We start from the raw sequence: 11,896 nt of genomic DNA, 5'->3' as shown, positions 1-11,896 counted from the left end.
CCCTGAGGAGTATATGAAGCCGAGCGGAAGGGCTCCCGGCTCTCTCTGTTGCTGCTTCTGAGGAGAGAGAAGAAAGCGGCCCTCACAGGCCTTCAGCGGCCAGCCTCCCTGTAGCCGCCTTGGAAGCTGCAGGGGGGCCTGGGTGCTGCTGAGGCAGCGCTCTGTGCAGCACAGTTTTCCGTTGGGGCTTTGCCTCAAACCCGCCTGGCGCCTGTGGTGGGGTGGGGGGGGTGGTGGTGCCATAGGCGCAGCCACTGGCGGGGGCGCTTCCCCAGGGCTCTTAGCTGGCGGTGGGGAAGAGCCGTCTAGCCCCGCAGCCCGTGCTGTGGGACCCCGGTTTCAGGTGGAGTCTTATTTCCTCAGTGGGGAAATGGCGCCCTGAGAAAGTAAGAGAAAAGGACGCAGGACGTGAGGAAAAGCCTTCCCTGGGGCAAGGTCGCTGCCCTGTCACAATAGGAGGGGCAGAGGGGGCACGTGCAGATGCAGGACGCCTGGGGGTGAGGTGACCCCAGGTCAGGGGGTACTGTCAGGTGAAGGAGGCTGGGGTGCTAGAAAGTTGAGAGGAGGGAAATGAGAGAAATATTTAGTGGTGACTGCCGGGTCTTGGCGGTGAATGTGGTGTGGAAACAATGCCTGACGGATGCCATACCCCTGACACGCACCCGTGCAAACCCGCGTTACCTCAGTGAGGGAGGAAGGGAAGGAAAATGAGGGAAGGGGAGGAAGGGAAGGAGAGGAAAATGAGGGAAGGGGAGGAAGGGAAGGGAGGAAAATGAGGGAAGAGAAAGAAAATGAGGGAAGGGGAGGGAGGAAAATGAGGGAAGGGGAGGGGAGGAAAATGAGGGAAGGGGAGGAAGGAAAATGAGGGAAGGGAAGGGGAGGAAAATGAGGGAAGGGGAGGAAGGAAAATGAGGGAAGGGAAGGGGAGGAAAATGAGGGAAGGGGAGGGAAGGAAAATGAGGGAAGGGAGGAAAATGAGGGAAGGGGAGGAAGGGAAGGGAGGAAAATGAGGGAAGGGGAGGGAGGAAAATGAAGGAAGGGAAGGGGAGGAAGGGAAGAGAGGAAAATGAGGGAAGAGAAGAAAAAGGAGAGAAGGGAGGAAAAGGAAGGAAGGGAAGGGAGGAAAAGGAGGGAAGGGAAGGGAGGAAAAGGGAGGAAGGGAAGGGAAGAAAAAGGGGAGAGGAGGAAGGAAAGGGGAGGAAAAGGAGGGAAGGGGCGGAAGGGTAGGGAGGAAAATGAGGAAAGGGAGGAAAAGGAGAGAAGGGGAGGGAGGGAAGGAAAGAAAAAGGAGGAGACAGGAGGAAGGGGAGGGAAAGGAGCGGAGAGGAGGAAAGGAAGGGGAGGGGAAGGGAGGAAGGGCCTATCCTTAATAAAAAGAAAGAAGAGAGGCAAGAGCTTGTAAGTGGGGCAGGGAGAGGGAAAGAGCCTGGCTCAAGAAATTTCAGAATAAAGAGAAAAATCCTTTAAAACAGAAAGGGGAGAGGGAGGGAAGGGGAGAGAATCTAGCACAGAGTCAGAGTCAGTCGTTGGCAACAGTGGGACACCATATGCTCTGCAAGAGGCGAAACTTAGGAACCCAGCAGGCCACACCAGAGAGACTGCATGCAAGTGGAAATTACATGATAAAGAGAGTCTCGGTTATCCAGAGTCATGAAGTTTACGCTCACAGACATCCCTGAAAAATTTACCAGGAAATGAATTCCTGTAAATGAAAAAAGTGAACCCATGAGAAAGATACGTGGTCTTTAATGACAAGCGGGGGCCTCCCTGGTGGCGCAAGGGGTTAAGATGCAACCTATGAAGCTGTCCATGGCCGCTGCAGCATGAGTTCGATACACGGCCAGGGAGCTACTCACATGGTGCAGCAGACCTCTCCTGTCTCTCCTGCTGCTCCCCTCAGCAGTGTATTTCAGTAGCTCTGCCTGTTCTGCTCCCCACTCTGTCTCTGGTGAATCCTCTCACCCCTGCACCTCTGGCCTGCACCCCAGTTCTTGTATGCATAGATAAATCTTTTCAAAATTTTTTAAAAAATAAAATAATGAGAAGCAGAAAGAAAAAGGGGGGCAGAAATAGAGGGTGTACTTTATAATTAAGTAAAAATAATTGCTGGCTGTTTTTTTAAGGCAGTCAGAAACTCAAGTTCAGAAAATGTAAACAGGGGAGGTAGTAGGGAAGAGAGGGAGGAGGGAAGTGAAAGCCCAATAAATTCTTTTTGTTCAGGGAAGGAAACAAATACCACTTCATTCATAGATATTGATTTTAAAAAGGTGTTTAAGAATGAAATCATGATCCTAGAATAATAGATTCTGTATAGATTCTATATAGGCTGATTTCTAGAGGGAAAGAATGGAACAAAGAAACCCCATTAATTTAAAGAAAGTAAAAGATTTTTTAAAATGAAAAAAGAGTCATTTCTAATCAAAGAGAAAACCCAAAATAAGGGGGTATAAACATATCTCACTGAGGAAAGTTGAAGAGTTATGAGAAAACACAATAAAATTTCTGATGAGGTTATCGTCTCCTTTTAGGTGTGGAGAGAAACCTTGAAAAGTATCTTTTTTGAATAGAGGTACAAGTTACTGGCTGCATAAGAAACCCCCCCCCCAAACTGAGTGGCAGGAAACGAGCATCTACTTTGCTCATGAATTCTGGGGGTCAGGGTTGGACAGGGCACGCTGGAGATGGCCTGTCTGCTCCATGTTTGGGGCCTTCATGGCGAGGCTCCAAAGCTGGTGTGCTCGCATGTCTGGCAGTTGGAGCTGGTTGTTGCCTGGGGACCTCATTTCCACTCCATGTGACTTGGGTTTCCTCTCAGTATGGTGGCTGGTCCCAGGGAAACATTCCAACAGAAAAGGAAGCTGGAAGAAACACAGCACCACGTCATTCCCTTTGTTAGAGACGAGTCACTCAGGGGAGGGTTGCTAGACTTCATCTTTCCTGAGAGAAAGGTCAAAGAATTTGTGGACATGTTTTAAGACTTCATAATCACCAAGAGGAACTATTTATTATAAAATTAAACTGGACTTTATAAGGAAACTTTTAGACATTAATTATCAAAAAAGTAAATATAGAAATTAGATTTAGTTATCCCACTTCTGGGTATTTACCCAAAGAATAAGACTACACTAGTTTGAAGAGATCTGTGCACCCCCATGTTTATTGTAGCGATATTTGCAATAGCCAAGAGCTGCAAACCACCTAAGTGCCCATCAGCAGATGATTGGATAACAATGGACTACTCAGCTATAAAAAATAAAAAGTTGAAATCCTGCCATTTGCAGAAACATGGATGAACCTAGAGGATATTGTGCTTAGTGAGAAAGCCAGATAGAGAAAACAAGCACTGTATGATTTCATTCACGTTTGGTACATAAAGAAACAACGAATGAACTAAATTAAACAAAAATAAACTTACAGACTACAAGGAAAAATTGGTGGTTACCAGAAGGGAAGGATAAATTTGGTCAAAGGGGTCAATTATATGGCGTAGGATGGAATTAGATTTCTGGGGTGAACTTAATGCAGTACGTACAGATGTTGATTTGTAACGATGTACACCTGAAACCTGTATTTTATAAACTGGTTACTTCAATGAAAAATTGTTTTAACTTTTTTTTTAAAGATTTATTTATTTATGCATACAAGAACTGGGGTTTAGACCAGAGGTGTGGTGGGTGAGAGGAGTCACCAGAGACAGAGTGGGGAGCAGAATAGGCAGATTGACTGAAGTACACTGCTGAGGGGAGCAGCAGGCAAGTCAGGAGAGGTCTGCTGTGCCATGTGGGCAACTGCTCCCTGGCCGGCCGGGGAATCGAACTCATGTTGGAGAGGCTGAAGACAGCTTCATAGGTTGCGTCTTAACCCCTTGTGCCACCAGGGAGGCCCAAAAATTGTTTAAACTTTAATTCTACAACGGAACATGATAATATGCTAAAAAGATAATATACAGCTACACAACTAGACTTTGAAACAATGTCAACCTTAGTGAATTGTCCTCTTTATTACACTCTTTGCTAAGTTTTGCAAGTTTTCTTCTTTTTTCCCAACTCTCAAGTCAGGTAAATCTATCAGCGTTACAATCAAGAAAATCTAGCTATTTGCTGTTTATAAGAGATGCAGGCAAGAATAAAATTAAGGGATAGAAATAAAAGGGTAAAAAGGCTTATGAAGAGATGCTACAGACATAGCAGATAGCATAAGAAAAATAATTCAGTGTAAAAACATAAGGGGATTGCATTTTCACTACCCTTACAGGTAATTAGGCAAATAGAAGTTAAAACAATGAGATGTCAAACAAACAAAAGTATTAATGATGCCCATTGTTGGCTTGGATGTAGGGAAGGGTATGCGCATTCACTGTTGATAGGTATGTAAAACTGTACAGTATTTTTGCAGGGCAATTTTTAGAATCTGTAAAATTTTAAGCCCCATACTCATTCACCCAACAATTCCACTCTACTGCAATTCTATGTAAATACTCTGCAGTATTTTTTAAGATCTACTCATTAGAAAATGGAAAGATTTACGTGAAAAAACGCAAGCAGCAGTGAACAAGTCTTTGCATAAGCGTGTGTTCTCAGTTCTTATGTATGCACCAAGCTGTGGGGTTGCTGGGTCAGAGGGCAGACCTACATTTACTATTTAAGAAAGTGTCAGCTTGTTCTGCAAAGTGGTTGTACCACTTTAAATTCCCACCAACAGTGTATGAGGGTTCCAAGTTCTCACATCCTCATTAACACTTATTATCTGTCTCTTGGATTATAATCATCCTAGTGGGTATGAAGTGGTATCTCATTGTGGTTTTGATTTGTATCTTCCTGATGAGGAATGAAGCTGAGCACCATTTTATGTCTTTATTGGCCATTTGTTTATCTTCGTTGGAGAAATGTTTATTCAGATCCTTAACCCATTTTTAATTGGATTAATGTTATTCCTGAATGGTAACATGTGACAAGTGGTAACAAGTCCCTTATCAGATACATGATTTGTACATACTTTCTCCCATGAGGCGGGAGAGATACACTTTTTAAATATCATTTGAAACACAAATGTTCTCCATTTTGATGAAGCCAAAATTGTCAATTTTTTTCTTTTATTGCTTGTGCTTTTACTGTCATATCTAAGAAATCATTGTTTAATCCAAGGTTACAAAGATTTACTTCTATGTTTTCTTCTAAGAGTTTTATCATTTTTGTTCTCATACTTAGATCTTTAATCCACTTTGAGTGCATCTTTGTATATGATGTGAAATAGGGACCCAACTTCATTCTTTTGCATCTAGATATCCAGTTGTCCCATTACCATTGGTTGAAAAGACAATTCCCCATCAAATGATCCTGGTACCATGTCAAAAAGTCGATTTAGTCACAGATGCATAGGTTTATTTCTGGGCTGTCTTTCCCATACTACTAATCTATATGCCTATCTTTATGCCACTACCACGCTGTCTTGATTACTTTTGCAGTAATTTGTAAAATCAAGAAGTGTAAGTCCTCCAAACATCGTCCTCTTAAAGACTGTTTTGACTAACCTGAGTTCCTTGCATTTCATACGAATTACAACATCAGTGTGTCAATTTCTACAAAGAAGTTAGCTTATCTTCTGATGGTGGTTTCACAAATTTAAATTTTAAAATGGTAGATATTATGTTATAATTTTCTGAGAAAGGGAAAAGCGTAATGAGTCCCATTTTTTTAAGTGGTTTTATAAGACTCAACTTATAGGAGTTAATAGATGTCAGTTTGCGTTATTATCTAGATCAAGAATTGCCAAACTCTAGATGCTTAACATCACTAATCATCAGGGAAATGCAAAACAAACCACAATGAGATATCACTTCACCCCAGTTAGAATGACTATTATCAAAAAGACAAGAAATAACAAGTGTTGGTAAGGATGTGGAGAAAAGGGAATCTTTGTGCAGTATGGTTGGGAGTATGGAGATGCCTCAAAAAATTAAAAGTGGAACTACTCTATGATTCAATGGAATAAATACCACTTCTGGGTATTTGTTCAAAGAAAATGAAAACACTGTATTTTGTGTTTTATTTCATTGCAACAGTGTGTACAATAGTCAAGCTATGGAAACAAGTGTCCATTAGTGGATGAATGGATAAAGAAAATTATAAACATTTACTACAGAATATTATTCAATCATAAAAAAGAGTGAAATTTTGTCACTGGCCACAATATGGGTGGACTTTGAAGACATTATGCTAAGTGAAATAAGTCAGAGAAAGGCAAATGCCATATGATCTCACTTAGATATTCAATTTGAAACACACACACACACACACACACACACACACACACACACAGAGACACCAAAAACCAAGCTCACAAATACAGGGAATGAGTTGCTGGTTGCCAGTGACGGGGTAGACGATAGGTAAAGTGGATGAAGAAGATCAGAAGGTACATTTATAAAATAATTCAGGTGGATATAATGTACAGCATAGTGACTATAGTTTTGTGTTTTGTGTATTTTGAAAGGTGCTAAGAGAGTAAATCTCAAAAATTCTTATCACAAGAAAAAATGTTACTATGCCTGGAAACAGGTGTTAGTGGACTTATGGGCATCATTTCACAATATAAATAAATGCCAAATCATTCTATTATTTACCTAAACTAATATAGTGTTATATATCAATTATACCTTAATTAAAAATAATTTCCAAATTGTTATTTTATTTATTAGATATCTTTCAAAACCATACTTCCTTCTGCATCTCTGTTCTGCTTTTCCAGTTCAGATCCCCAGGATTTCTAACCTGCATTACCAAAGCGTCTTCCAGAGGTCACTCTGCCTTTGCTGTGGTTGCCTCTAAACCATTCTCCAGCCTGAAATCAGAATCATCTCTTTAAAGGCCACTCACAATCCTGTCTTCTTGAAAAGCTCTTCAATGACTATCTTGGTCATCAAGATAGAGTTCAAATGTCTTGACTTACATATGAGGCCCTTCTGAGTCTGGTTTCTATGGGCCCACTGCTCATCTCCCATGCCTCCCCTGAAATGCTGATCAAACATGTATTTTGGGAATGCTAAAAAAACCATAGTTCCAGAACTCCAGACACTTTTATGGCTCCCCACAGTGGCACACATGTCTGGAATGTATTCCCTCATCTCTCTGGGAAACTACTCATCTTTCAAGACCTGGCTCAAGTATCATTTTCATTTTGATGATGATGATGGTGACAATGAAGAAAAGGAAGCAGCAGGCCTTTAAACTGTTGGCATTAAATTTTAAACTTCAAGAAGTATGTAATATTAAAATAAAAAAAAATTTCCTCCTCTCCTTCAACCTACCCTTTTGTTCTACCTGTTTTTACTTCATCTATTTTGAGACTCTAATATTAGGTGTGTATATACTTATGATTTTAATATCTTCATAACATACTGAACATTTTATCATTATGAAACCTTCGTTTTTCAGGCAACATGCTTTGCCCTGAAGACTATTTTATTGATATTTTTATAGCCACTCTAATCTCCTTATGTTCTGAGTTTAGAATTGGATATATTATTAAATTTGTGACAGATTCTAAAGAAGTTTACGGCCAGAAAAATTGACTAGGAATTCCTGACCTTGATCTTAAAGGGATTTTTTATTTTAACCTACATAATAAAAAATGTTCTAACTCCTCACATTAATTTTATTTCCTTACTGGGAGAGTCAACCCTCAACATTTACCTAAAGGCTATTAATGGTTTATTTTATTTAATCCTCAGCTTTTCTATGGGGAATATAGCTTCATTATCCTTACTTTATAGATAAAAAAGAAACTAAGCAAAAGAGGTTAAACCTCTTATCAGAGTCACTGTGCCTAAGAAGCATTCAAATGGGTCCCTCCCTGGGAAACTATTCATCTTCACAACCTATTTTCATTTTTAACCTAGCTAGACAAGGCTGGCAGAGGGCAAATGCCAAGGCCATAGCTGGAGGGATACAGGAGAAGGAGACATCTGTGACATTGATCTTTGCCTGGTCCTGGTTACTCATCCAAGTCAGAAGCTAATCCCAGTTGGGCACCGCCAAAACAATCCAGTCTAGTTAGAGAATAAAGTTAAGAGGCGTTCAAGAGGCTAACAGGAATTGTCAAGGAGGGTCAGAGAATCTAGCATAGAGGTTCTGCAGCCAGTTGAAATCCACATGGCACCCCAGACACTCACTGGCTGTCTCTTTAGCCACCCTCCCCGGAGTGAAGTCCAGGGTCACCTGTCCCTTCACACCTCTCACTTGTCCCCTGGTGGTCTCACTACTACTTCCTCTCGTGTCCCATCCTGACTGTGGAGGAGACGGTGGCTTCTGTGTGGGGAGGCAGACATCCCCAGATGGTGGAAGGGTGTTCAAATGGTGCCAGACAACCAAAGAATTCAATCAACGTGAGTTCCTTCAGCTGTGCTGCAGATTCCATGTGACCTGCTCTTCTTGTAGTAATATCTCCGGGTAAGACGCCAGAACATCCCCTTGCTACCTACTTCAAGTCTCCCTCCAAGTTTTCCTTTAGAGAAAAGCCAAACTCTAAGCAGACAGTTATAGGAGAATGAGTCACACTGGTTTTCGTTTAACTGTTACTGCACTTTGACTATGATAAAATGACTGCATCTGAAATGGAAGCTAGATTTTCGAATCAACTATAATAAAAGCTGAATTTTAAAATATTCTTGCTGAAGCTCCCAATTTGCTCAGAATCACCTCCAATCGCTGTCAGGCAGGCAGAGATTAATACCAGCATTCCCCTGGTTCCAGGACTCCACACTGGGATCCGGCCTGTGGGGGGTTATCAAGCCAAAGGGAGTGTCCTGGCTGCCTAATGGGTTATGTGCTTTCTGAGTGACCTTTGGAATTTTGACTGAAAATGGTGGAGACGGAACCTATTGGAGGCATGAGAAGCGATAACCCCGCCCCGCAGACCCTGCACTGCTAAATCAATGTGGACAGGAAACTCAAGTTCATAACTAGGGGAAATCGGCTCATGTGGTATAAAAGAATTTTACTGCAACCCGCTGGCATGTAGATTTTCTTGGGGACAAGACAAAGTACTGTTGGGGCTTTTATACTTATTTAGTTCTGTGCCAATTACATAAAAATTAAACTCCCTTCTCATTATCCTAAGGTTAAAGGTCTCCTGGTATAGTCACCTGTCATAAATTATGGGATTTTTGAAGCAATCCCAATTCCTTCTTATGTAATTATGACTTCATTCTTTTCTATATCCTAATATATAATAAATTTTTCACACCCATTTGCAAGTCCATCTCTAGTTTCCCTGCTTATGTGTCCTTCCTGAGATGTTCTAGATGGAGAAAAGCATATATGCAGACTGCCCCCCTTCTTTTGACACAAATGGAAGCATATTATACATATTTTCTGCACTGCATATATGTATACATATATGTATATATTACATAAACAGTTATGTGTTGTATTATATGCTTTTGAAGATTTATTTAAAAGGTGAGAGGATTCACCGGAGACAGAGTGGGGAGCAGAACAGGCGGATTGACTGAAATACACTGCTGAGGGGAGCAGCCGGCGAGGCAGGAGAGGTCTGCTGTGCCATGTGGTTAGCTCCCTGGCCAGGACTCAATCTCAGACGGCAGCAGTGCTAGTGCTGAGGCTTAACCCCTAGGCCACCAAGGGTGGCCTACATTGTATTATATATTTTATAAAAGTGAATCTGCTAGAGCCTTTTCATATGTGTTAGTGGACAGATTTTCCTCCTCCTGTTTAACAGGGAAACAGCAGAAGAGTATTAACCAGTTAGCCATGGTTATTTAACCAATCTTCCATTTAAACAGACTTTCACTTGTTTCCAGTCTTTTGCAATTATAAACACTGTTCTGGTCAATATCCATATGCACTATCCTTGCCTCTTAGTATACATATGAGACTTTATGGGATTAACTGTATGTAAGTGGCATTGCTGGGTGAAAGGCAAATGATGCTTTCCAATTAGATAGGCATTGCTACATTGTCCTTCAAAGTGGTTGTATCAATATGTAATCTGACCTGTTTGCCATACCTGTTTATCAGAACAGAACATCATCCAACTTTTTCATCTTTACCTGTCCAACTGGTAGAGCTTTGATTTGTATGTCTTTTATTCAGAGGATTAGCACTTGTAAACAAGCTTGATACCCGTTTGCATTTACTCACATTTCTTTTTAAAATAAATTCTTTTAAAAATAAACTTTCTTTTGGATTGTGATTCCTCTTCGTAGTGATTTGTAGGAGTTCTTTCTCTAGAAATAAATGAGCTTTTCTTATTTAACATTAAGAAGGCAGGTTAAATGTAGAACTGGGATTTAACTAGGTGTGACTCTTTCTATGAGCAATTCATTCTTAGAGCAGGTTTCTGAATGTTTTTGTTTGGAAAATATGGTCATTAAAAAACATTTTGAAAAAAAAAAACATTTTGAAGTTATTTACAAAGCTATGCAATCCATTATGGCAATATATATTTGGAGAGACCTTAAAACATTTCATAGGGCCTCCCTAGTGGCGCAAGAGGTTAAGATGCAGCATTACGAAGCTACCCATGGCCACTGCTGAATGAGTTCGATTCCCCACCAGGGAGCAGCCCACATGGCACAGCAGACCTCTCCTGTCTCACCCACTGTTCCCCTCAGCAGTGTACTTCGGTCGATCTGCCTGTTATGCTCCCCACTCTGTCTCCGGGGAGTCCTCTCACCCCCCACACCTCTGGCCTACACCCCAGCTCTTGTATGCATAAATAAATAAATCTTTTAAAAAAAATATTTCATAGTTTTCAAAACTATAAAAATGATAAAACGATAAAATAAAGTGATAAAATACTTTCATTGTTTGTAAAATTATAAAATAATTTTTACATACCCGTCTGTTTAAAAAGGTCCAATGCACTTAAGTGTGTCAGTTTATAGTACAAGTTGGCTTCCTTCCTAGCAAAGCAGCATCACTGGAAACACTACTGTTAAGTTTGCTGTGGACTCCTCCTGGCTTCTCTCTATGTTCTAGATGATAAATATTTCTTTTTTTTTTTTTTTTTCTCGAGAAGTAGAAGCCACATGCTATTCTGCAACTTGTTTTTTTCAGCCAAGGATTGATTTTGGATGTCAAGAATGGTAACTTCTGCAATCCGTTTTTTAACTCTAAGCTGACAGCATATTGCCACAGGCCATAGAGGGCCTTTGGGAGTAATCTAGCCCCAACTAATTGGGCTAGAACAGAGAAGGCCTTTGGAAATGCACCAAGTAGCTCACTGCATGTCACTTCTCTCTCTTGTAGCTTCAGTGTCTGTTGCACAGTATTGAGGGGCTTAGATTTGGGGGAGCCAAACGTAATCACACGAGGACTAGAACTTAGACCTCCATGAGCCAGCACTTAAACACTCTTGTTTTGATTTTTAAGCAGTTTGGCTTCTAGGTTTGTTTAAGGTGATTTTTTGTGGATTTTTTTTCTTTTAAGAAAAGTCCTTGGCATAAGCAAGGAGGCGGAATGGGGTCAAATGGTGGGTGCAGAGAAGAGGACCCTCTGGAGCCCCACCTTCTCTTAAGCAGCAGGGCCTGGTCAGGAGCCTGTGGAGAGGCAGACCTGTTCTTCCAAGCGCATTTTATGTCCAGTCACACCTAGGGACTAAGTCTTACCCTCCTGTGGTGTCCTCCTGGTAATGTCGTGCAGATAGGGGGTGCTCCGGAGTCAGTATGGATGGGGGTGTTTCAGGGCTATCTTGCAGGGCTTAAGAAGTCTGTACCATACGAAGAAGTCCAGTTCTGGAGGCCTCCTCGCACCAAACCTTGTGCCCTGGCTGGGCTGTGTTTTTCTAGAGAAAGGGACCCTTCTCCTCTGACAAAGGTAGCTTCTGCTCAGCTGAGTTCTGGGGGCTGCATCTGTCTGATAGGGACTTCTTTCGT

The sequence above is a fragment of the Talpa europaea genome, assembly GCF_964194135.1.
Source record: "Talpa europaea genome assembly, chromosome: 16".
Lineage (NCBI taxonomy): Eukaryota > Metazoa > Chordata > Mammalia > Eulipotyphla > Talpidae > Talpa > Talpa europaea.
Note: the sequence above shows the minus strand (reverse complement) of the source record.